The following is a 27,754-nucleotide window of genomic DNA, read 5'->3' as shown; positions in this document are numbered from 1 at the left end:
ACAGTACTACTAATATACCCTGTGTGAACGTTTTGTGACTAATCTATCCAGAAAAAAAATTGTATAACAAACCACCAGAATTAGGAAAACCAAATCACAGCTAAGTGTTGCTACAATAAATACATGTCTCCACAGGAAATAAAATATAGTATCTTTTTGTAACTTAATATAGTCTCCTTTAAAACTTAATATAGTATCCTTAATAAGGTATCCTTTTATAACTTACATTCCTTTTATAACTTAAATGTATAACTTAAATTTTGTGCAGTTCTGCTCTTACCGTTCAGTGCAACACATTACACATTTCTCATACGATACAATTCCCGTCTGGCCCATGCAGTCTTGAGTTATTGTGGTTTCAAGAAATGGTGATTGGGGTAAATGGAAACTGATTTTTTGAGGATGAAATAATGCACTCATTCAGGACTGTTACAGTTTTAAAAGAAAGGCAGTTGAGACAAAGAAAAAATGGAGACTCAGTGTGGCAGAGATTAAGATTGCAATGTGGAGTATAGAACTGAGACTAGGTTATGGGGCACATTTGTACCAGTTGCCAGGGCTTTCCAGAAATTAACAAGCTATGAGTCTGACGAAGTGGGTATTCACCCACGAAAGCTCATGCTCCAAAACGTCTGTTAGTCTATAAGGTGCCACAGGACTCTTTGAAGCTATGAGTCTGTCATTGCCACTCCTCATTGTTCCATCCAATTTTGCAGGGCTGTTCTTGACATTCCCAGGGACCTTTACATCAATAGTGCCCCTACACCACAGCTTGCATAGTGGATTCTGGGGTGTTATTTGGCAGTGAAGGAAGTACTGGGGAAATTTAAAAAGAGTGCTGAAGAGGTATGAATGTAGTATTCAAAGATATAATTTGGTCCTATGAAGATCCAGAAAAATATTACTGATAAAGTATTTGATTTGGGGAGAAAATGGGATGGGCAAGGGGATGAATGAGTGTGGAGGATTGGGTAGAGTGAGGCAGAGGGGGTGGAAATGGGCAACTTGCTCACCATGTATATGCCAGAGCTTCAATTTATGTAGCTCAACATAGCTCCATTGATCCCAGCTTGAGATATGGTCCAATACAGTTATTGGGGGCCTATAAGGGCAAGCACCAGCCCTGGAGATAGTTACTAGTTTTTGTCAGGACCAAGCTAGAGGTATGTCTATTCAGTCTGTATTAAATGTAATGATATTGGGGTGGTTGAGGAAAAGGAAAGAGCTGGAGACAAGACTTCTAGGGTAACAGATTGTTGGATGAAGAAAAGAAGTTGCCCGAAAGTCTTAAGGTCACTGCATCTGGGAGTGACCCTCCCAGCATGGGACACAAACTTGTGTTAGTGGGGTCACGCTACCGCTCAAAAAATAACTGTGCAGATGTTGCAGCTCAAGCTGGAGCGAAGGCTCTGAAGTCTAATCCCCCTCCCCACAGGCTCAGAGCCCAAGCTCCAGCCCAAGCTGCAGTGTCTACACAGCTGTTTTTAGGCTGCTACCCCAAGTCTGTGGAGCCATGCAGGGAGGCTCACTCGCAAATGCAGTGTAGACTTACCCTTAGAGGTAGAGATACCAGTGGGAGAAAAGAGCAAAAGGATTAAAGGACCAGAAAATGGGCCTTTGGATGCCTACCAGAGGAACTCCTTTCTACTCACTTCAGAAACTGATCTGCATAAACTACCCTTTGTACTCCACAAATCACCATCAGTGGAGAATCCCTGGAAAATGTGGACCACTTTCCATATCTTGGCAGCCACCTCTCCCAAACAGCCAGTGTGACATTCCCCTGGTGTTATCTGGACCAGTGATCTGCTAGGGTCACTCCAATCCTTGACTCTAGGAGCCAGCCTTACCCTGCTTTGCTGTGAGAACCCCCACTCCTGGGCTGTTCATGCACAGCCTCTGCATGGAAGCTGCTCCTTGGATTGTGCAACCGAATGACACTAGCCAATATCTCTGGTCCCAGACACAACCCTAGGAACCTCCATCTTGCAGTGTCCAGTTATGCCCGCTGGACACTGCAAGCTTATATGAATTTATCAATTTAACAAAGAAATTGACATGTACCAAGATTGTTCTCCCAAGGGGAGCCTCTGACACACTTCAAACCAAACTCACTGCTTCAGGTAGAATAAACAAACAGATCTACTAACTACAAAGATAAATTTTAAGTGATTATAAGTCAAAGCACAAGAAGTCAGATTTGGTCAAATGAAATAAAAGTAAAACACATTCTAAGCTGATTTTAACACTTTCAATCTCCTTATAAACTTAAATGCTTCTCACCACAGGCTGGCTGGCTGCCTTTCAGCCAGGCTGTCCTCTTTGATCAGCTCTTCAGTTGCTTAGTGTGGTGCCTGTAGATGGAGGTGGAAGTGAGAGAGGAAGAGCCTGGCAAATGTCTCTCCCTTTTATTATGTTCTTCTTGCCTCTTGGCTTTGCTCCCCCGCTCCCTCTTCAGAGTCAGGTGAGCATTACCTCATCGTAGTCCCAAACTGACCAAAGGAATGGGGATGACTCACTCGAGAGTCCAATAGATCCTTGGTTTCTGCCTAGGCCAGTGTCCATTGTTCCTGTGAGGCTGGATTGGGTTTGTCCCATACTTGCCCTGACGAGCTGTGAACTTCCTCTTTGCCTGGGCTTGTTTTAAGCCACAAGGACACATTTTCAGCCTCATAAATATATACATGAAATTACAACCTATACCATTACTATAACAACAATGCTCAGCGCATCATGTGCCTTCTGAAGACACCCAACAGGACAAACTTTCCATTAGATACCACACAATCACATTTTAAGGATAAGCATGGGAGTGTAAGGTGTTCCCTCGAGGTACAGAACAACACAGCCAGCACTGACACAGAAACTGAATACAGGATCCACTGTGCCAGCACATCCTTTGGAAGACTACTCAAATGAGTCTTCAATGATTAGGATCTACAAACAGGATCTTGGTTTACAAGACAGTTCTCATCTCCACCCTTCTCTATTGTTGTGAGACCTGGGTAACCTACAAGACATTTCAAGTGGCTGGAGTGGTTCCAACTGCGCTGCCCCAGGAGAATTCTCAGGATCAGCTGGGACGAGCGACACACTAACATCAGTATTCTCTCTGCAGCCAACATCAGCAGCATAGAAGCATAGGTCATGAAACACCAACTTCGCTGGGCTGGCCACTGTGTACGTATGCCTGACACCCACCTCCCGAAGCAAGTACTCTTCTCTCAGTTAAGTCAGGGGAGAAGGGCTTGCAGAGGGCAGCAGAAGCGCTTCGAAGACACACTGAAAGTACACCTTAAAAAGGGAGGCATCAACCCAACAAACTGGGAGGACTCAGCACAGAACAGAACACAGTGGCACCACACCATACACCAAGCCACAGCTCACTTTGAGGAGAACAAACGTGCTCATGAGACAGAGAAGTGACAAAGGAGGAAAGAAGAGGCACAACACTCCAGCTAACAACTATGTCTCCTCCAAAATTACGCCTGTCACTTCTGATGGAAAATCTGCAGGGCAAGAAATGGGCTCTACAGCCAACTAAAACCCACCAATGAACCCACTTGACAGACATCATCTTCGCATCAAGGGATAGCCCAAGAGACTGCTAGCCCAAGTCTGTGGAGCCAGGTAGGGAGTTTCACTAGCAAATGCAGTGTAGACATACCCTTAGAGGTAGGGGAAAATACCAGTGGGAAAAAAGAGAAAAAGGACTAAAGGACCAGAAAATGGGCCTTTTGATGGCCTACCATGGAAACTCCCTTCTATTCACTTCAGAAACTGATCATTTCCTATGTAACCCTGTGTTTCCAGGAGTCCATAGGAATGCAATTTGAGACTGCTAGAGTCATCATTGGTTTGGGTTTTATTTTGTGAATGAGTCAGCAGTGAAGTGGCTCTTTTTTGTTATTTTATTGCTTTTCCTTTCTTGTTCTATTATTTTTATGAGTGGTACCATATATACAGCCTGGTGTAAACTGCAGAGTCATTTACAATTTGTTTTTTCTAACATGTTTCATATCGAAACTGAGAACTTTGTTGTGGTGGATGAAATTCAATCTAGGGGGGAAATGGCTAAAAAAAGAGAGAGATTCTTTAAAAATGGCAGAAGACAATACAATCTAACTATAAACTAAGGTGATAGGGATTCCTACAGGGCCTGATCTAGTGCTCACTGAAGTCAAAGGAAAGGCTACTATTGACTTGACTGGGCTTGGAACAGTCCCATAAAGACTAGACTAGTCTCGTGTTGTCTTTACAAAAATAAATAAACAAAAACATTTTTAAATTGACTAAGGTAAAAAGTTACTAGAATCTTTAGCATTCGCAAATGCAGAGATTAAACTAACGCATATAACTCTGTCTTATTTTAAGATTATGTATCTGTGAATACATTAAATTCTAATTAAGACATTTTAAAACATTTCCAAACACTCAATGAAATTCCAGTATCAGTACTACTATCTGGTTCCATCCTTCTGTACTTAAACTCTTATTATGAACTTTGATGCTCCTTTAGATCAGGAAAGCTCCATGCCAGCTGTTTGAAGATCAAAAGGAAAGATTTATTAAGGTAAACAAATCCGTATTTTATCAGAAACATCTGAACCCACTGAGGCTATACGTAGAAACGTTCTTGTTTTGAGAAGAATTGACTTAGCTAGGATTTTGTGTTCATTTTCTAGCTAATGTTCTCCTTATCAAAGGTTCTTAAATGTATCTTTTATAAGACAGTGGAATCAAATTAAGGAATAAGTAATGTAATCTCTCTATGATAGGGAGTATTTCTTGTGCTTTAGTCCTGGCACAACTGGGGACTTTAAGCACTACCATAACATAAAAGCCTGGTTCATCAAAGCACTAATGCATATGCTGAAGTCCATCCCTAGATTGCAAAGCACTTACACATATATTTAATTTTAAGCATGTGCTTAAGTCCCTTTGAAATCAGTGGGACGCAGATATGTGCTTATAGCTAAGTAAGTGGTTTGCTGAATAAGCATGGACTTAAGCTTTAGGCTTTTACTCAGGAAAGGATTTAAGTGGGCTTTGCTGAATAAGAGTCTAAATGAATAATAATAGTAAGAAGAGTCTGTTAATAGAAAAACTGAATAATTCAGTTAGGGACAGATTTTTAAAGGTATTTAGATACCTAACTCCCAGGGGCCTAAATACCTTCAGAAACGTCAATGTTAGTGCCTCATCCTGTCCCAATTAAATCAGTAGGAATGTACCATATTGGCATTTATTTACCAATATATCAGTATAGTCTTCAATAGGTAGGCTTTCCTACTAAATAACCTGATCTACTCCATTGGAAACTGATCTTTAGTATTAATATTTTGTGATATGTAAGGTAATGCATGTATATTTGTTTCTTATCATAGCAACAGGGCCCCAATGTTATCCCTTTCCCCCCAATGAATAATCAAATATAAAAACTGTGACTTAGTGCCTTATTGATTCCCTGTGAATTACAATTTTGTGATCTGAACAGTAACATGTTCATAGTCACCTTTCATCTTTTACTGGGCTCAGTTTTAATGGTGGAGGGTTCTTCATATTTAATCAGGTCTGATTTAAATAGTATTTGATTTTTTTTTAAACAGCTTTCTGGGATAGAGTGCCCCTGCTGTGGTAACCCTCATAGGAGAGAACCACTAGGGAAGAAACCTGTGTAAAGTTCCCATAGTAGAGTTCCTTCATCTGTTGGTTGGTGGGGATGTGTGGAGGACAAGGATTTGCCCCCCCACCACCAGAGGATGAGTACTGTGTCTGCCCTGAGACGCTCTGGATTTCTCTAATCCTTCCCAGATTATCTACAATGGTAACTGCACTCTACTACTTGTGCCTGTCCAGTTAATCAGACACTCTTACTGGATCAAGTGTAATAGCTTTGCAAAATGAGCTGTCACTGTTTGCCCCATCCACCCAGTAATGACTGGCTAAGATGCTCTGCTTGCCAACTAGAATTCTCATTGGCTTTCACAGCAGGGAAACCACCCTGTAATAAATGCTCTCACTCTTGTGCTGTGATGACCCTGCTCCTATTGACCCTGTCCCTAGAACACTCCCGAATGGCATTTTTTACAGGTTTACAGGTAGACAAAGGCAGCATTCAGAGGTAGCTATAAAATCAGAACTAAGTGCAGCAAAAATTACTTACAGTGCCAGGGGAGAGGGGAATAATCTACTTATTATATAATTTATCCACCCAAACTGAACTAGCACCCAAATGGCAGGCATAGCTCAGATTCTTTGTTCAATCAGTAAAGTGAACTCATGCAGACAATGTGAATGTTGCTAAGATTCTAAAATGGTCAAAATACTGCTAGCTATGTACTGGTGCCGCCAGCTGTTTGCCTGAACTGTGACACTATTCTTTGGTCTCATTCCCAGAAGTTTCCAAGTGCTACTGTAATACAAAAACCAAATAGTAATAATTCCTTAATGGAGAAATTCATTAGGCTGTGGAACAGCAAAACTAAACAGGCAAAGCAGTAGAAAATATGCTTCAATGATTAAAAATATAGAATGTGATTAAAAGCAGCCCATAAATTAATTACTTGCTGCTGACTAAGCAAAAGTGACCAAACTTGTCCAAACCCTATATAAGTAAGTATCTGTTCCAGGTAGTTTCTATTCCACATCCTGACATCACCATATGCCGGTGGAGCTGACATAGCAAGTAGAGTGAAATCAGGAAGTAAAACTGAAATGATGTTAATGCAGCCTTGCTTTATTTATCTATTTCTTATACAACAAAACTTTTATTTCAGCAGCGATAATAAACTTTAATTATCAAAGCCAAAGTTTGTTTTCTACTGCTGGCTTTGTGTTAAAGACAGAGTTTGGTGTGAATGCATTAGGTGTAAGTCTGTCTTCTCTCAAGTTCCCTGCTTCAATAATACTTCATTCTGATAAGTGTACAATGATCTCCGTGGTTGAAGACCAAATTCCTCAGGACATCTCTTTACTTTGGATCCTAAAAAAAAAAAGCAAGCTATAAATCAGACACAAGATTAAATGAGGAAACAAATGTACATACTATTCTTAATTGAAAAAAAAATCTTTTTTTTTTAATCATTGAAATGTAAAAGGGTAAATAAGCTTATATTTTAAATTACTTCATTCCTTGGAAGAATGTGTATTATCTGCCCAAAATAATCTTCTTTTTTGTAAACACCATTACTTCCTACAGTGCAGCCAGATTTCTAACTTGCATGCCTAAAGTTCAGTATCTAAATCAAAATGCCCTGGTTTTTAGCAGTGCTGGTAACCTGTAGCTCCTGCTGACTTCAGTGTAAGTTTAAGGGAGTTGGTGCGTTTTTGTCTGTGGCTAAATAAGGATACATATCTTACTTTTGGCACCCATATTTGATAGTTTGGGCCTTTCTGTTTCTCATAAGAGGGTGCTCCATTACCTTACATGATCAGGCCCAAATGTAGTCTGATTAAAAGCCTACTGAAATTACTGAAAATACTTTAATGGGCTTTTGGATTAGGTCCTAGTAGTAAGGAAATCACAATGTTTCAGCCTGAAAACTGATGGCTAATATTCAACTGCCATCAGAGGAGAATGCAAAGACAAAGGTAATTTATGCATGGTCAAAATGCATCATGAGGGAATAGAGTCATCTAGAGATGCCATCCTCAAGAGGAATGAAAGCATGCTAGGAAGAAAGCATTATATCAGCATCTTTCAGACATTATTAAGGATTTTCCCTGAAATGCTTGCAGCAATGTCTGCAGCTTCAGTGTAACTAACAACTGTCTCCCACAAGAGACTATTACAGGGGCAAGGGAGACAAACAAATCCGAGTAATAGAAGAGAGCCAATTACTGAAACCACTGTGAAGATATGATAAAACTCAATGCACAGGCAAAGGAATTTGTTTTGAGTAAGTCACTGACCTCATGCCAGGGCTTGTCTAATACTTAGATGAGGTCACAGAGATTACAGTACATTATGGTAAGATAAGTGTGGAGCCATTGCAGGATCTCATTTAATAATATGGAGAGTAGAAAATTTAACATCTTCACTTTACCATTTTCTCTGCGACCACAGAGGCAAGATTGACAGAAAAGCCCCACTGTTATAAACAAAACTATAATCCGCGTGCAAAAGCAATGTCCTGTGTAGCAAGTAATAAGCCATGGATACTTCCTCAAGACTTACTGCCTATAAGAAATTGGCCAACTAACAATGGACAGGATGAGGAGCACACAGATTTCAGTAGTCAAAGCTGGAGATAAAACCAAGATATGGGCTATTTATTTTATTTAGCGTTTGCATATTTGACAAGCCAAGCAATAGCGGCTTTAGTGTCCAAGTGGAACTCTCGGGGCCCACCACTGAATGCAGTTACTGGGCACTCCTCAACAAGGTGTATCATTGTTTGATCTGTGCCGCAGTTGCAGCTTGGATGGTTTCAAAGACCCCAGTGGTGCTGGTTGGCTGCACACAGGCCTTGCCCAGACCAGAATCAATAAGAATTGCTTACTGACAACATAGCAGGTCAGACCCTGGTGGGAAAACAGTAAGGTCTGTGACAAGGAACTGATTGGTGGTTGATGTTAAACACCAGTCTTCCCATCACAAGAACTCTACTGTCAGGTCCTGGCATGGCAGCCTGGACCACAATGGATGTCATGATGAAAGACACGTAGCTGGTAGACTAAAAAGGTTGTTGCACAAGGGCAAGCGTGGGTTGGAAAGTACCTTCTCAAGAAGCTTTTCAACTGTAACCTCCTACCTGATGTAAAAGGGACGGAGCAATGTGGCTCAGAACTGGAAGCCATGGAAGATGAGTCAGTCAGAGTCATCCTGTGATGATGTGCATTGTTGAGTTGAGTTGCACGTCAACAAGTTTGGTGTGTGCCGACCGACTCCATACTGGCACACAGTGCTCTGCTATTGAGTACGAAATGGCAAGGGCTGAGTCCTTAGTATTGGAGCATCCACTCCCCATAAAGTTCCTGCCTGTTTGCTGAGGTGGTTATTGCATGCCTTGATCTTCGCTGCTATCTTGCTTAAGTGACTTTTGTATGTCAGTGTTCAGTCGAGGGTCATGCCTAAGTAAACTGGATATGTTTCATGTTTCAGTCTCTGGCCATTCATTTTAGTTCCCTCTTAGCATTGGCATGGTGCAGGTGGAATGTGCTTGAAACTGTCTTGCTGGTGCTAGGCTGAAGGCGCCATGTCTTGCAGCAGTCAGACAGTCCTGCAGCATAGTCAATCAGGGCCTTCGCCAGCTCAGAGAAAGTCAGAGCCTGTAGCCCACAGCAGATGTTGTCTGCATAGATGAACTTCCGTGACTGGGTTGGTGGCAGGTCATTGATGTATAGATTGGGGCCAGAACATACTGCTGGGGTAACCCATTCATCTGTTTTTTCTAAGCATTTGTTTTTTCACTCATGTGTAACATGAACTGTCTGTCTCAGAGTAGCAGTTTGATGGCATCAATAAACCATGGTGGGAGGACTTTTCATATTTTAACAAGTAGACCTGTGTGCCACACCATATCATACACTGCAGTGAGATCAAGCAAAATAGCGCCTGTTTTCAGATTTTTTTTGAAAATCATTTTTGATTAATATAAGTAGCTCAAGTATTCAATCGCCTGTGCTTCAACCCTATTGAAAGCTTGCTTGCTTCTTGTTCAAGATGTTCTCTACCTCCAGTGCTACTTGCTGTAAAATTAGGTGCTCTAGGACCTTGAGACACACAGAAAGCAGTGATATTGGGCATAGCTTGATTCTTGGTTTGGATTTTTACCAGGTTGGGGAAGCTGATGACTTTTGATATATGCCAGATCTTTGGCAAGTCTTCCTTCATTGCTGACCTTTGTGAAGAATTGACATGCCCAACCACTTAATTGAAGATATGGATTGAGGTACTCAGATTACAGACAGCTGGCCTATACTAGCTACATCACTCAGAGATGTGAAAAATTCACACCCGTGAGAGACTTAGCTAAGTCAACCTAAACCCCCACCTGGACAGTCCTAGGTCAATGGAATAATTCTTCCATTGACCTACTTACCACCCCTTGGACAGCTGGATTTATGGCAGAAATGGAAGAATCCCTTCTGTCACTATAGTAAGTGTCTACACTGGAGTGCTACAGTGGCACAGCATTCCTAGTGCAGATGTAGTTGGAAGTGATGGGTTAGGTCTTATTACACTGCTCTGATAGTGCAAAGGGGCCCTAAAGTAAGTGGAAACGTGATTTATGCCTCTGGTAAGGCTCCTTTTCACTTCCAGAGTGGTATAAAGGGGCCTTGCTGTTATAAGAATTGGGCCCAATGTTTCTGATATTAGGTGCATGCAAATAATACTAATAATCTCCTAATCGTAAACTAAGGCTGAGGTTTTCAAAGGGGCCTAAGGGAATATTTTATTTATTTTGCTTTATCTATTTATCCCAGTTTAAATAACTAAAAAGATTAATGGCCAAGTTCTAGACCATTAACACACCATTAACAATACTGTTACAGCTCAGCACCATTAAATGGTCAGTTCAACAGGAACTCAGCCCCTTACAAAAACTCCTTTCCACCCCTTCATCATCTAAGAAGCACGCTCTCAACCACTTGTAGGTCCGTCAGAGCTAGGCACCTAATTCCCTAGTTCCCTTTGAAAATCCCAGCCTAGACAGGAAACAATGGACAGATTCACAGGTATCCAAATCTCCTCTTTATATAGAATCATAGAATTGGAATGGACCTCAAGAGGTCATCTAGTCCAGTCTCCTTCACTCAAGGCAGGACTAAGTATTATCTAGACCATCCCTGACAGGTGTTTATCCAATCTATTCTTAAAAATCCCCAATGACGGAGATTCCACAACCTCGGTAGGCAATTTATTCCAGTGCTTAACTACCCTTACAGTTAGGAAGTTTTTCTTAATGGCCAACCTAAACTGCTCTTGCTACAAATTAAGCCCATTGCTTCTTGTCCTATCCTCAGAGGTTAAGAAGAACAATTTTTCTCCCTCCTCCTTGTAACAACCTTTTATGTACTTAAAAACTGTTATCATGTCCCCTCTCAGTCTTCTCTTCTCCAGACTATACAAACCAAATGTTTTCAATCTTCCCTCATAGGTCATGTTTTCTAGACCTTTAATCATTGTTAAGGGATCATGTTAAGGTAATAACTGTGACTCACCCAATGCAGCTGCAGAGGAGTGCAGGGTACTGTAAGGGTATGTCTACACTGCAGTTAAAAACCTGCTGCTGGCCTGTGCCAGCTAACGCTGCCTCATGGGACTCAGCATAGGCGCCGACTCCGTAGATGCTCTGTAGATACAGGGCTAGAGCACCCACAGAGAAAAATTAGCTGGTGCTTAGCACCCACTGACAGCTAGCTCCCTCTCTCCCCCCTCCACTCCCATCTGCCTGCGGACCCGCTGATCAACTCCTCCCCCTCCCTCCCAGTGCCTCCTGAACGCTGAGGAACAGCTGTTTTGCAGTGTGCAGGAGGTGCTGGGGAAGAGGAGGAGGAGTGGGGATGGGATGCGCTTGTGGGAAGGGGCTGTAAAGAGGCAGCGAGTGGAGTGAGGATGGGAAGAGGTGGGTGGGGCCTTGGGGGAAAAGGGTGGAGTGTGGGAGGAGTGGGGGTGGAGTGGGAGCGGGGGCTTAGGGGAAGGGTTGGAGTGGGGGCACGGCCTGGGACTCAGCAGGGGTTGAGCACCCACAGGCAAAATTAGAAGCCGGGGTCTGTGGGACTCAGACTGAGGGGCTGTTTAATTGTAATGTAGCTGTTTGGGCTTGGGCTGGAGCCCAGGCTCTAGGATTGTGCAAGGTGGGATTGCTGCCTAGCTAGTGAACACATGCCAAATGGAATGGCACTTTCTGAATATTCCTACTGCCTGGCTAGCACAGCTCCACTTTCACCCACTAACACAATCTCTGATGGAACTATGAATAACCTAAAAAATCCACTGGATGCTGGGACAAAGACAATGGGCCAGATTCATTCCTGGGCATCTTCTGTTAAGTAAACGGAGTTACACCAGGGGCACATTGGCCCATTTGGTATTAGTCATACAATCCGATTGCAGCAATAGAACTATAGTTCTGTAACATACTGACTTAGCATCCCTGACAGTTCATCAGTGTCAGACAAATGTACAATCTGAACTCATAATTGGTAAATGGCAAAAAATATATATATTTTGCTCAGTTGCTATCAACAGCTTTAGTACTGACTTTTGACCCAGTTTTTTCTCAACTCACACAGCAGCTCCTCATTGCCATGGTGCCGTCCTTTTTTTTTACTGTTGTATTCTTCCCCTTTGAAGATCACAGAGCCATAATGTCAGCTTGATCTTTAACACATTTGGCCAACTATCTAATCAGTGTCAGAGATAATGCTTGCATCACCACTTTGATAAAGAAGATCCAAGGAAAGAATGGCAGATTTTCCTCCAAGAGAGACAGCAAAATAAAAATGCTTCACATTCCATCTCTTTAAACAATGCCTGCAGCCAAAGAGTGGGTGACATTTCGGAGAGGAACAACATCGACTGAAATTTGTAAAGCAAGTATTTGATAGACACACTTCACTCAACACAATAACTTCACTGAATGAGCTGTTAATTCATCTAGTTTCCACCCTTTGAAGGGTACCGTTTGAAAAAAGTCAAGCACACACTAGATTCAGTTTTATTAGTTTAAACAATGTTTTCAGTTTCACACTGTAAAGCAACCGAAAATGTGATATTTTTATTTTATTTTATTTCCAGTCTACTTTTGCTGATTGAAAGCAGTGGTGGTGAACCTTACTTTACCATACAGTGGCAGTAAAATAAACCAAAGAGTCATGAATGTATTTTATAAAAAGACTCTCTATTAGCTTTCATTATATAATCTTATTCATTGCAATTTTTACAACTCACATCATACAAATGCACTTAAATCCTAGGAAACATAGTTTAACATAGATGCTAAATGCAGACAAACTTAACTCATCAAAAACATTTCTCTAACTGACTTACCATCTTTTTCAGACTCACAGCTGATAGCAATGTCATTAGAGACGATCTTATCAAGTCAGCCATTCAGGCATCACTAGCTATGAGAGATCTCAATTCTGAGAAGGCCACTAAAGAAAAATCATTTAAAAAAACACACATCTCTGGGCTCAAGAAAGTGTCTTGGACCTCCCAGAAGCCACTGTCTTTGGATATTTGGTAAAACAATGAAAGTTTTATTTGCAAGGATTCTATTCACACATGTAACTATCCTCCAGACTTCTACAGCTAGCCCATTAATGAAATATCACAACGCTGCATTACTGAAGTCTATTAGAAATCCACTGAAGTCCACTGTAAATTTTCTGTTGATAACATGTATTTTTCTGTGACTCAAAGTCTTCAATTGAGGATGAGGTCTAGTAGCATAATGACAAAAGGGTCACTTACATTTGTAATCAACATTTGGTATGCTAACGCCCCGGAAAAATCAGCAAGCCCTTGTCTAGATTTTTGGGAGCTAACATGATTTATCAACTTTTTTTCTCAGTTCACTAAAATCAGATTAAATTGAGGATAGGGGGTGACAATGTTGGTCTTTTCCCATATTAGAGTAAACTTTAACATACCACAGAAATAACTTCCATCTTTTAACTAAATGGACATAAAGGAGATGATTTTAGGCAACTCTGCAGACTGATCATTAAAATCTAACCGCAGATTTCATATCTATATTAGGATACAAAAAACTCTGCACCAGTTTGTGTTATTTTTCTTGACTACGACACAAAAAGCTTTCAACATGCCTGTAGATATGTTAGAAACTAATCACTATCCACACACAAAAGGTCAAGAACCATCTAAACCATGCAACTTTATATGATCCAAAGCTTTTGTTATCTGTTCAACACTCAGTGATGTCATTGGGGAGCATCTTATCAAGTGAGTTAGTTGCTCAGGAAATAATGTTTCAGCTTAAACAATCTTTCAGAAAGGGGTGTCCTGCTCAGAAATCCTGTTTGTTGAACTAATAAACTCATTACAGTGTTAGAAAGGAAAGTCTTACTGCTTATTTTCCTTGTTTATATCTTCTTTAGGAAACATCTGTGAGCCATTCTGTTTTGATTTATTTATTTATTTAGATTCCTGTAGATTCAAAGGTTGAAGGTTTAGGTAACTTCTTGTTCTTTAAAACCTGGTCATTTGTGGTTTACTTGAAGCTACCAAAGCAATGCAGAAACTAACAATTGTTCATAGAAATGTGAATGGGGGGCGGGGGAGAAGGGAGGAATATTTTTTTCCTCAAACGGACAGAACTATTACCTGTTTACATGGTTTGACCAGAACAGAACTCTTCTTTCATGTTTGCTACTAATGTGACAGTGCTGGCATGCATATGCCATGCCAGTCCTTTGGGGAAAAAAAACCATGGCACCTGGCTGTAAAAATCTGATAGTTTATTAGCAAGCATGACGTTTGTGAGTGAGCTTTACATTGCAATTTAAAACATCATCACAGACATAGATTAAGGCTTCAAACTTTTAAGACCCGCTGTGAAAGACTAGTATGGCATGCCTAACTCTGCCACAAGGTGATAAGTATGCAGTGAACATTTTAGCAGTGAGCAGCCGCTAATTAACACAACATTTATTTACTCTAAAGATAAATATGTTTGGAAATGATAAATGTTTCAGAAAGAATGTTTGGCCATCAATTGTTCAAGTGTTAGTTAGCGTGCCTTGGCTGTGTGGTGAAGCAGTGAGGCTGTCCGCTTTGAGAAGCTGAGATGCTGATTCTGATTTTCCACTGGTTTTATGGTGGTGAAAATCCACTAGCTACCAGGGAGTGACTCCTGATTTATACTGTTGTAAATAAAATTAAAATCAGATTCTCTGAGTATAACACATATGTCCTTGACTCTGGTACTGCTTTGTGGGCATTTTTAACTTAAGATTCTATGAAATATCAAATCCTATAGCCTTCAGATTATATGGAATGTCATCACTTCAAAAGTGTTACACTGCAGATTCATTTTGCCCAATGTACCACAGATGCGAGGCACTAGGAAAGGTGTCTGTGCTGAATGTAGCTCTGATTCTATTTTCTCTGTACAAGTTTTAAATAAAAGAAGCCTACCCTTCTTTTCTGCTAGGTAGCAGGGTTGTGACAGGATTGAAAAATCATGCGGAGGGAGGCACATACTCTGCATTCTCTCTCCTGGAGATTTTCTATTTGTTCTTTGCTTGTTGTGTTCTTTAATTTCAGGCTATATCTACGCTGAAAATGCTACAGTGGCAGCACTGGAGATGTGCTGTTTTAGCACGTCAGTGTAGACACTACAGAAATAGGAGGGTTTCTCCTGTCACTGTAATTAATCCACCTCTCCAAGAAGAGGTAGGTAGGTTGATGGAAGAATTATTCTGTTGACCTAGCACTGTCCAGGGCATAGGTCGGCATAGCTAGGTCTCTCAGGGGATGGATTTTTCACATCTCTGAATGACATATCTATGTGATGTAAGTTTCCAGTGTAGACCAAGCCTAAATGAAAAGCTCTTTAGTCCATGATGCTTAAAGCAGCAAAGCTCCTTCCTGTATGAAAATATTCAAAAACTAGGTTAATGTACAAGCAACTCATTTTGATTGTGAACTCCTGGAGGGGTGGAGCCATGCCCTTCGCTATGATAGTACAGCACCAAGTACTCTACTGCAGATGAGTAATAAGTTAAGTAGCCTGACAAGAGGACCACACAGTAGGAAGCTGTTTGCCAGGATACATCAGTCACACTTGTAAATTACTGTAGGTTTGCAGACAGCAGGAGGCAAGTCATTGTAAACTGGCTTGGTGTGCAGCACAGCCATTGTTGAGAGACACAGAAAACCATATGTAATCAAGCCAGTGAAGCAGATGTGGATTTTTTTATCAAGGTGCCGATTGAATGGATTCCATTGTAAGAATTTGTCTGTATTTACCAGACATGTCAAGTGATTATTATCCAGGGTTCAGCATGATGTAATTTTATTATTTTTAGTCCGTTGTTGGTTTTTTTGTCAGAGATTTGTTTCTGTTTACATGATCAACCCAAAGCAAATTAATAAATTTGAGTTATGCATTGCGGCATGTCCTATATAGGTCATATTCCCATACAGGTGAACTGTATATATTTGCAAGTCTATCACCAAGTCAATGTAAGTTTATTTGTTATTAGTGACTTTGGGTTCAGATGAGCTCCATTCGGTGCAACATCTATAGGAGGGGAGAGAAATGTGTCTTTAAAGCACCATTGCACTTCTCAAATTCTTGAGCTAATCATAGACTACTTCAGCCTCTGGCCCAATTTAGAGCAGACTCAGGGTACTTAGCTGTCAACCAGCAGTCAGGACAGCCAGTGTGTAGCAGCCAGAGCCCCTATACTGGGAGCTGCAAGAGAGGGGGAAGCATACAGCTGTTCCAGTGGTTCTATATCATGACAAAGGATTTCCCTGTGGGCCAAATCTGGCTAGTTTATGACCTCTTTGTTCCTCTGGGATAATACAAAAAGAGATAGAGGGGAGTCATGAATTAATCTATCTGCTTTTCCCCCTAACACATATGAACCTCATAGTACATTCTATATAATATCATGAAACAACAGCAATAATACATGTTCTGTAGTATTGAAACACGGTGGGCAGGATCAGAATGGTTTTCTCTGTATTTGTCTAGGGCAGTTGGCATGACACATTCCACTCAAATTATGCTTTTTGTTTAATTTCTACAAGTGCAGAGATGCTGCCTAACCAATGTCTTCAGACGCCAGTCAGTGTTAAAAGCCTGAAGATGACGTACTGCCATGTCTCCTCAGTCTCATCAGATTGTGATCTAATCAGGACATAAATGCCATAGAGCTGACTAGCGCTGGAGTAAAACTGTCTCATTAGTATCCCAGTCTCTACTTTCAAAAATGCTCAAAACCCAGTGGGTAAGTCCACAAAGATCAACACTCAGTGCAGGAAGAATTATTTTTTCACAAAGACAATGGAGATTGATAAAATGCTGTTATAATGCTGGGTCTCTTGCATGATTTGTGCAAGTGTTTAGGATCTAATTCTGGGAGATGCAGTGCATCTCCTATACAGCTCTGAGCACCCTCAACTCACATTGGCTTTAATGCCACTTGAGGGGTCTTTAATGTCCTGCCAGAGCCAACATGACTTCAACTTTTAACATCTCATCCAAAACGCACATAAAGCTGACAATAAACCACACAGAACATCCAGTAAATTGCAAAGGACTTGTGGAGTATCTTGGAGTATGTCTTCACTAGCAAAATTAAAGCGCTGCCATGGCTTATATGTTCGTGCCACCAGCGCTGGGAGAGACTTCTCTTAGCACTGTAAAAAAACACCTGCATGAGGGGAGTAGCTCCCAGCACTGGTGCACTCTCTGCACTGCCACTTTACAGCACTGAAACCTGCAATGCTCAGGGGTGTGTTTTTTTCACACCCCGAACGAGAAAGTTGCAGCACTGTAAAGTGGCAGTGTAGACAAGGCCTTGGAAAGATGCAGGACTGGGATGACCTTACCAAAAGTCATACCATTTTTCAAAGAAATCTTAAGTATTTCAAACCTAAGGCTAAGAGGTGAAATCCTGGCTTTCTTGCAGGCAATGGGAGTTTTGTGATTAAATGGCCCAGAATTTCACCATAGACATCCAAGCTTTTGAGTTTATCCCATGTATACTGATTGAAGATGAGTGTAATGTGAGCCATTCCTTTTATATGCTGGGGAAGGGGAGAATAGCACAGGGGAGAATTGCTGCATTTGTTGGAACATGCAGTGGATGACTATGACTCCAAATGCTTACGTTCATGAGTATCTTTACTCCAGGACCGCCCGGGGGGAGGGGGGACAAATGAGGCAATTTGCCTCAGGCCCCCACGAGAGTTTTTCAGGGTCCCTGGAGCAGGGTTCTTCACTCGCTCCGGCGGCCCTGGAAAACTCTCGCAGGGCCTGGGCCCCCAGAGCTTTTTCCGCTCCTGATCTTTGGCAGCAATTCGGCGGCGGTGGGGGTCCTTCCGCTCCAGGACCCGCCGGCAAAGTGTCCCGAAGACCCGCGGCGGGGGTTCCTTCCACCCCAGGAGCGGCCACCAAAGTGCCAGGTCTTCGGCGGGAATTCAGCGGCGGGGGCCCCATGCCGCCAAAGACTCCAGGCCCCCTGAATCCTCTTGGTGGCCCTGTTTTACTCACATGTCAATGAGACTACTCACATGCATATTACTGTTAATTTATTTCTATTATGACAGTGCTTAGGAGCCCTAGGTCATGGAACAGGACCCCACTGTGCTAGGTGCTGTACAAACACAGAACAGAAAGATTGCCAGTGCTCCAAAGAACTTACAGTCTAAATAAGAGTTTGCAATCTAAGCAAGATAAGCCATTGTAGGATTCAGGCCTCTAAGTATACACCCTTTGGGGCAGAAATGATGCCTACATTTTGCATAGCACCTAACACACTGTGGGCTCTAGTACAAACAGATAATTAACAACAGTAACAATTACTCAAATTTCAAATATTTTGTGGAAAAAAAACAATAAAAGGTGGGGGAGAAAATGGGTCCACATTAACCTTACCTTAATCTTTTCTAGTACACAAGATCTTCATGTGTCTTAAAAGTTATTTTCTTGATTTTGTGTGTGTGTGTATGTGTGCGTGCATGCATGAACATTTTTTTTATTTAGAGGTTAATGTTACAAATAAGGTAATTTAATGCTCATGATGTCTACCCTACTTGATGACTAGAGATAAGAGAAAAATGTAAAAAAAAAGTAAAAAATAATCCTTCTGAAATATAAATAAAACCCAAACCATGTATCAATGCCATTATGTATTGTGACCAGACTTTTTCATTTTTCATGGTCTCTTTTTTTTTCTGAATTGAAAATTTCAAAACCAGATTCTCTGAGTTTCAAAATAATGAATTAAAAAAAATCCACTTTCAGAATTTGCTACTTTTGAAAATAATCCCATGGCATGACTAAGCTATTCAAGAAAAGGTCAGACAGTGTCAATACTAACCACAGAAAGAGAAAACAGAAATTTAAAAAAGGTTTAGCAGAACAACCAATAAAACATATTTTTCTGTTTTTCAGGGACAATTTTGAAAAATATAAATTTACAATGTTCTGATGAGATGCTGAGCACCAGAAGCCGTCACTGACTTTAACAGGACGTGTGAGCGTACTGTATCTCTGAATATCAGGCTAATGATACAGCATAAATACTACTAATAAAGTTATGAGTGCATGGGAAACAGTGGGTGTCATAGAAACCATTTTGCACCCTGACCTTGCAAACAGTTAAACAAGTGCTTATCTTTAAGCAGATGAGTAGTCCCACTGATTTAACATTTAGTATGTGAATAGTCCCATTTACTTCAATGTGTCAATATGCCTAAATCTTTGCAGGATCAGAGCCTTCATTTTCAGAGAGCAACACCAAGTGCCTGCAATAAAATATTATTTTAGTTCTGCTGATATGAATCACTGGGGTTGCAAGTTTTCAGCACACAGATGAGGTGTACAAAAGCGAAAACAGTTCATATTTAAAGAAACAGCTGGAGCTCTAAACAATGGACTGCACATTAGCCCCATTCAGTACTGAGCAGCATTATTGCCCTTTTTATCACAGCTGTTTTCCTTATCATCGTATTGGTATAAACTCTTTCACTCTGTGCTTCCTCCGTCATTCATCCTGTTGCTGTATTACTGCATGCCCTCCTTTCACATATCAGAAGTGTGTATTATGACAGATATTTCATCCAATGCAGCCATTAATCATTCTTCACTGCTGGCATTTCATCTTTGACTCATTGCTGTGTATGTGCTGCTCCCCGGATACAAAGCTTACACTTTAACTTAATCACTGACTAGAACCTGACACACAAGTCATTACAATGAAATACGTCATGGATAACATCACTAGTGTCTGTGTGTACATTGCAGACATTACTAAACATTTAGGATGATTCAGCTGATACTCAATTTTGTTAGGTAACCATTTTGGGTTTTTTTTTAGTATCTATTCACTCAGGGAGTAATTGATATTTTAAAAAAAACCTTGTGCATGGTATTCTGAACTACTGGTCTCAAATAATTCCTCTTATTGCAGTGTAACTATCAGCGAAGGGCCAAAGCTCCAAGGTTTTGTATGTGGATTTCAAGTACCAGCTTTGTCAAGTCCTATGATTTTATCATGAGTCTTGCTATAATTAATGTTTTACATATAGCCTCTGCTCCAGAGTCATGAGATTATGTGAGAATCTCCGTTTTCATTTAAAAAAATAAAAGTAAGTGTCTAGCCCTAGTGGTTGTGAAGAAAGACTTTAAAGATGAGCCTTAAAGGCTCAAAAACCAAAATGCAAATAAAAATAACCTCAAGGTATTTTTTTAAACTCATTATTTTGGTGGCCTAAATTCTGAGCTTTGAATGTTTGGAGTTGGCAACACTGCCACATATTGGGATGTTTTCACCTGGGTGTTTGAGGTAGCCCCATTGCAAAAATATGAGCCATTTGCAAAATTCAAATCTAGACCTGTATTTAAGATTTCAAACACCCACAAAGTTCAAGGGCATTGGTTTGGGCCCAGCTCTAGTTACTTGAGTATTTGTGTACGGTTTTATATAGTCTCTGGCCTTTTAAAAATCCATAGACTCAGTGAATGGAGAAAATACTTATATGCTAGGCTGTGCCTCATGGGTACAGCATGTGGTCAAGAGGCAAGTGTAGCGCTACACACCATCAGAGGGAGTTCTCTGAGACATTGTGGAGTTTGTGGGCAAAGGGATCAGGTAACTACTACTACTTGCTTACTACACGATGGGGTAGCTCTGCTGGCTGGTGTGCACAGGGGGACTAGAACCCTGGCCCTTCCACCACCCACTCCACCCCCAGGGGAGTAGGAAGGGATTGGAATTCTGCCAAACCCTTATATGGCCCCCACAAGTGGGAGAGTAGTTTCCCTTTGCCCTCTTTCTCTCAGATAACTCTTATCCTCAGTGTTTTCTTGAAGGTTGGCAAAATCACTGCCAATAACTTCTCATATTGTTATTACCAAATGATGTGCACACTGCACTGGAACTCAACAGCTAATAACAATACTGGCACCTACCAATATTGCCCAGGTTCCTTCACTTTTGAGCATTTTTGTTTCTGCTGTTGTTTCCACTAGTGCTGCCAAAATTGTTTAGCCCTCCCTCTCAACACATTTCCTTAAAGAGCTCCAAACGAGCCATTTTCCCAAATGCCTTTTGTTTGCATTCTAGTTAAAGCAACAGTTATAGAGCAAACTGCAGTCAAAATCTACAGAGAAAGAGACTACCTCTGTCTCACAGCCGTGGTGAGGCACATTTTTCAGGTCTGAGAACACCCCAGAGAACTTTGAACACATCTACTAACTTCAAAGCAAGGTAATATCTTCTTAATGACATCATTTCCCCCCTCCTTGGAACTGAGAACTCACTGTTCTCTGAAACAGAGTCAGGGGAGTTTATGTGCTAAAGGTCTTATACTGCAGTTTCACCCAGGTGTGCTCGGATTTTAAACCATCCCTGGCTGACCTGCTGCATAGAGTATAATTTGCTAGTGATAAAATTCTTCCCTTTCTACACATCAGTACCCAAGGGTTACTCATGTCAAATTGGAAGACTTATTTTAAGATGGTTCTAAGAGGCTGGTATTTGTGTCAAAATTAAATGTTGCCTATTAAAAATGCTTTTCAAAATGCTTTTTAATACTCAGTTGAAATGTAGGGCTCAATTATATTTTCAGATGTACTCAAGGGGGAAGGAATCACTGTATATAAAGAAAATTGCCCTTAGAAAAATGTTCAAGGTATGCAGCAGTATAACCTTGTAAGAAGTGAACCTTTAGATGGCAATGACAGCCTGGATTTTTGATATATAATTCTGAAGACAGAGAGGATCCGAAACAATTATAAAGCCAGTCCATACATACAGCCTGGAAAACTACCTATGCAAGTTACAGCCAACGTTTGTTTGTATATAAGCAAACACCAGTAATTTTCCATTCCTGAAAGAATGGAATAATACATAACGGCTACCATGCACAGTTGAATTTCTGCCAATGATCTCAACAGCTACTTACAAACCAACCTAAGCATTTACAACTTTTTAATTACAGAAACTCAAGAGACTTGCAACATATCTTGCTTCCATGGCCTAAACAGTATAATCAGTGACTTTATCCAGGACTGCACGATAATGTTCATGTTCGCTGGGGAATAGAGCATAACGATTTTTACACAGCGGCACCATCATGTTTTAATCCTGCATACTCCACAAATATCAGCCTAGGTCTTCTGCTTTTTTTATGCCAACCAGAAAAAAGAAAGGAAGGAAAAGAAATTTGTTTAAAAATGCAGACGGAAGGAAAATTCCAATAGCATTTTATTCCATAAGTAATGCCATTAAAGTTGTTTGGGTTCCACACAAATAGAAGGACTGAGATATAGGAGACTGAGACATCAATTAGGTGATTATGGGATACAATTAATGAAAATGATTCTGAGAGAATGAGACTGAACACAGTCAATATATACATCAAAGGTAAATCCAGAATCAAGAGGAAGTGCTATTTTTGATTTCTCAGAAAACAATATTCTCTACTTATATGTTGCCATTTAACTAAACGATCTCAGTGTGCTTTTCAACGTATTATGCCCATTTCCCAGAAGGGGTCATAAATGCACAGAGAAGTTATAGCCTTCATTTTCAACGATCCACTTATTTTAAGTGCTTAATTTGAGACACTTGGGGCCTAGTTTTCAGAGGTGTTGAGCACTCACAACTCCAGTTGAAGTCCATTGGAATTCTGGGTACTCACACCTCGGCAAATTATAAAGGATTGTTGAAACATGTCCTTTCCACTGGAGAAAGCACTGGAGGGTATGCTGAAGGAAATAGTCTTCCATGGACAGGGGACAGACAAGATGCCCTAATAGAAAGACAAGGTAAGTGAGGTAATATCTTTTATTGGGCCAAGGTGTGTTGGTGAGAGAGACAAGCTTTCAAGCCACACAGAGCTGGGAAATCCCAGCATCACAGCAAAATGCAGGGTGGAACAGATTATTTAGCACAAAGCAATTAGCACATATTGTAAGGGACCATTCAAAGTAGCGTGGCCCATTAACACCTCTGAAGTCATAGGACAAAAAGAGGAGATTAGTGGGTGTCTGTTCAGTTCATGATTTTTGGTGTCTTGCAGAGTAATGAATTTAAGCTCCCAGGCTCGTCTTTTGAAAGTGTTGTGCAGGTTTCCTTTGAGGATGAGGACTGATAGGTCCAATATAGAGAAATAGGTATTCTCCATACCTTATTTCTGAGAATAAAATACAGCTGAAAGTAAGGTTCCAAGTTCCACCTCAGAGAGCTCTAATGATATTAGTACAGTCTGATGTGTGCAGAATCCCTTGCTGGAATTACAACATTATTATTCAGAGTTTGGGGAATATTAAAAATTCAGAGTTTATAATACACGTCCAACCCGATATAACGTGACCCGATATAACACGAATTCGAATATAATGTGGTAAAGCAGTGCTCGGGGGGGGGGGGGGGGCGCTGTGCGCACCGGCAGATCAAAGCATGTTTGATATAACGCGGTTTCACCTATAAAGGGGTAAGATTTTTTGGCTCCCAAGGACAGCATTATATCGGGGTAGAAGTGTACCAGCAATAAATTAGAAATATATTGACCACTAGTGCTTTTTGATACAAAGAAGATGTTTACAAATTTAGTACAGTATATTTTTCAACATTAACTTTCTAGCAACATGCACAAATAAAGCCATACACATACCGGCAAACTGTACGCTAGCTAGAAAAGTTTAGCTGATGACAGTCTTGTTATTGTAACAGGAAATGACTCAGCCCTGGCAGCAAGAGATCAGATATTTTATTCAGTAGCATTAGGTCACTTCTTTTTTTTTTTTTTCCCCTCCCTAACCAACCAACTGTTTCACAAGGCAACTGGTTTTGTTTGAAAATAAATATCCATTTTAAAATCTATTTCAGGGAGGGGGAAAGTTACACATTTACAGTTAAGAATAATCACTTGGTTTAATCCACAACATCTGGAAATCTCTTGTCCCTTTAACTCGGCTCTTTGTACTTCAGCCTTGCAAAATTCCACTCCCTCAGGCAAGAATTCTCCTCCACTGGTGAGGAAAGTATGAGTTTATTTCATTATCATCATCATGTTACTGAGGATGAGAGAGTAGATTTTGTGCCTGGACTGGATAACTTTCCAAGACAATTCTGCAAAGCTGATGTCATTAGGAAAGCTAAACTAGAACTACTTCATATAGGCATTACAGCTGAATCAAATATGTGCTTCATTACAACAATACATTACATGATTTTGCATCAGTTATTTATAAATAGTATATGATCTTTTATTGGTTCCCTTAAAATCCAGGCACAAGTCATCCTAAAATTTGAAATTCAACCGTACATTGTGCATTTTTTCTTGTAAACACATAGAGTTTTGCTTATTTCATATACATTTTACATTATATATATATACACACACACCCCTAAATGCAGAGAGTAAACAAGGTGCTAAAAGGAGCAGTATTACTCATTTTTGCTTCAAACAGCTTTCAGTATAGGTAAAAGTTGCACAAATGGTACACCGAAAGGAACTCATTGTTCAAGTTAATTTAAAGCTCTACTTCTAATGACAAACACATCCCCAGCTGCAGCACCCATAAAAAAGAACAGGATTTAATCATTTTCTGAACATGTTCCTGGTTCAGTTCTCAGAAGTTGTCAGTTTGGTAAATACCAAGGAAACTTAATGCTCCATATCATCACAATGACTCAAATATACCCTGCATATGTATATATAAATAACATATCTTGTTTGGAAGGGAGAGAAAGAAAGTTGCTGGTGGTATCTTTGAAAGCTTTGTAGCAACTGAGTTTATCAGTTGCCTCCATGCTGTGCAGAGCCTAAATTTAGGTATTAAAAATAATCATAATAATAATACTCCAGACAACATCCTGCATTGGCCATTGCAAGAACATGGCCTCCAGCAGTCTTCTCTGGCACCAGAACAAATTATTTTTGTAAATATGTGAAAAGTACAACTTCTTTGAAAAACCGCTGCAGTGAATATGAATTTACAATTCAGCATTAAATGAAATATATCCTGAGAAACCTCAGTGCCCTACATTATTTTTTCATACTTGTGACACAAGCAGTATTTTATAATTCCAGCTCACTAAAACAGTAGATGACATAAATTTGCTGTTAAAGCAGCATGGTTTTCTGTGATCTGTCATATAGCATTTTACCCTTAAGCAGGGAGAAAAAATAGCAAGCTATCTTGTTCTTCCATCTGCCAAAAACTACTTAACTTGGGGTAGTGCTTCTGTGATTTCAAACTGCAGAAGCTTAAATAACTTCAGTGTTATACCTATTAAATATATTGACAGTCTTACCTTAACATTTTCACAGTACAATGGCATGTTATTTTAGAAATGCATTTCTGCCATAATGTTCCAGGGTTTAACTGCTAACAAGGAGTGTATTTCAGCAAGTTAACTGTGTAAAACATTGTTACATGTAACATTATTTTAACCATGTAACAGTCTTTAGGTGCTGGGCAGAGGCTTGCTATTTATTCACTCCCTAACATTATACCTTAAAATCCTTCTTGCATCTTTGTCCAGCAATCTGGCCATTAACCACAATATCTTCACCATGTCTTTATCAATCTTGCCAACTCTTACAATTTTATCTCATGGATCACAATGTTTCATCCTCTTGCTAGAGCCCCAGCTTCTGGAATCAGGTTACCACTTGAGCTTCTCTACACTTACAGGGGGATCAACACATGGCAATTGATGCATCAGCAGTCGATTTAGCAGGTCTAGTGAAGACCCATTACATCGATCACAGATCACTCTCCCGTCAACTCCTATACTCAGTAGGGGAGTCGACGGGAGAATGTCTCCCATCGACATAGATAGTGTGGACCCCATGGTAAGTAGATCTAAGTACGTCAACTTCAGATATGTTACTCACATAACTGAAGTTGCATAACTTAGATCGATCTCTCCCCGTAGTGTAGACAAGGCCTAAGCTTTCTCTTTTTTTCTTAAAGTACGTTCAAGACTCTCATATCTGCAGACAAAAACTTGAAAGTGTGAATCTTAAATGTTCCAACACCAGAAGGCAAATAAAAAGAATCCAGAATTTATTATTTTCTAAATCTCAGGATTTTTAAGCCAATTTCATTAGTTGCTAAGGCTTGATTCACAAGTTTTGAATGTTTGAGTTTTACAATGCTGCCTCATACAAAGCATACTAACATTTACACTCTAACTGTAGTTAAACAGTTTGTCATTACAAATCCTCCAATCTCACACATGCTTTTCAAAAGCAAGTGCAAATTTTAGTGGGCTTCTCTCATATCTGAAGCCCGAAACTAGTAGCTGCCATATTAAGTTTCAACACTGATGTGCTGTTCCCTTTTGAAGCAGAGAGCGTACACCTTTCCAGAGGGCACATTTAACACATTCAGTCAGAAGTAGCAATTGGCAGGAATAGATAAACCGTAGCCTCCCGAGTTCTCTGTACAACCCTATTCCTCATCTCAGGGACGGACTGACCCAGAACGTTTGGAAAATAGAAAACCTGTTGGTTTGTCAGGTAATGGCTTGATTTTTTGTGTCTTTAGGGATCGATGATCATTGTGTGTTATGGTAGTTTGAGAACAACGAATCACAGTAGAAACCAATGCTATACAACATTTGGAAAACTGGGCAGCCTATACAGTTCACATTTTTATACATGCACAATATTCTTTCCAGCAGTGTACATTTGTGACATGGGGGCTATGCACTTCAGCTGTACTGAAAGAGACTCTCCATTTTTACAATTAATCTCTGAGAACTCATTTTGCCCATTTAAAAATTATTTGTTTATAAAATGCAAAACTTGTGATAAGATAGGAGTATCTAGACTATATTTTTAAATGAAAAGAAAATAGCTTTTATGAGTCTATTAAAGAAAACTTGCTGATGATATTTTGCTTGAACATATATTGCAGAGTATGCAACAGGGCGAAAAAACAATGATAGCAACCACATAGAAAAAGGAAACCAAAGTCACACTGGACACAGGATCTCTATGGAACTAACCAAAGAAACAGAAACGGTGGCTAGGAATTTTTTTTTCATGGTTTGCCTCTTCATCCGCCAAACTCATTCCAAAAATGGACAAAGCTGCTGTGTCTGCAGAAGAAGCTGGCAAGAAAGAGAGCATAAGAAAACCATACCACTGACCCAAATGAACAGGGAGAGTGTGCTGGACTGAGATTATACCCTAACTGGCTGTAGACAACTGGTGCTTTTCCAAAAAGTACTCATTACACCTAGAAGCATTTAAAAATCCCATTGCATGTGAATACAGCCTGTAACTTATTTAAATTGCATGTTTACAGCACCAGATATTTTACCAAGAAGGCAAGCTCTTTATCTAATCATTTGCACAATCAAGTAATAATGATGTCTTTTGTTTTCTCTGATACTTTATCATCTATGTACATAAAACTTACCTTACTGCCCTCGGCTTCTAGAAGACCCTCCACAGACCTCAAATACTGTATAGACCCTGCAGGCACGTTGCACTGGGATGAATTTCATCTTTTTTTAAACATTTGGTTGTTCTTTGACTTATCAGTATTGAGCAGAGTTGAGTGGGAATCTATTT

The 27,754-nt window shown here is 40.3% G+C and overlaps 3 long non-coding RNA genes across 4 annotated transcripts in view; 1 reads left to right on the top strand and 2 right to left on the bottom strand.

Moving 5' to 3' along the window:
- LOC127045775 (uncharacterized) overlaps positions 1 to 27,744 on the bottom strand; it is a 139,658-nt gene extending 111,914 nt beyond the window's left edge. The window contains exon 1 of one of the 2 annotated variants that reach the window (XR_007772814.1): positions 27,600 to 27,744. This is a non-coding gene — a long non-coding RNA (uncharacterized LOC127045775). The remainder of the gene's footprint in view (positions 1 to 27,599) is intronic. The other variant, XR_007772815.1, reaches the window with a different exon arrangement.
- Positions 6,719 to 12,229, bottom strand: LOC127045777 (uncharacterized). The gene is made up of 2 exons (XR_007772818.1): positions 8,723 to 12,229; positions 6,719 to 6,985 (listed from the first exon to the last, which is right to left on the bottom strand). It is a non-coding gene; the product is annotated as an uncharacterized LOC127045777 (long non-coding RNA).
- Positions 21,335 to 27,165, top strand: LOC127045778 (uncharacterized). The gene is made up of 3 exons (XR_007772819.1): positions 21,335 to 21,423; positions 22,157 to 22,985; positions 27,093 to 27,165. It is a non-coding gene; the product is annotated as an uncharacterized LOC127045778 (long non-coding RNA).
- Positions 27,745 to 27,754: the final 10 nt, after the last annotated feature.

Source organism: Gopherus flavomarginatus, chromosome 2 (genome assembly GCF_025201925.1).
Source record: "Gopherus flavomarginatus isolate rGopFla2 chromosome 2, rGopFla2.mat.asm, whole genome shotgun sequence".
NCBI classification, from domain to species: Eukaryota; Metazoa; Chordata; order Testudines; family Testudinidae; genus Gopherus; species Gopherus flavomarginatus.
The sequence above is the reverse complement of the archived record's forward strand: the minus strand, read 5'-3'. Positions and strand labels throughout refer to the sequence as shown.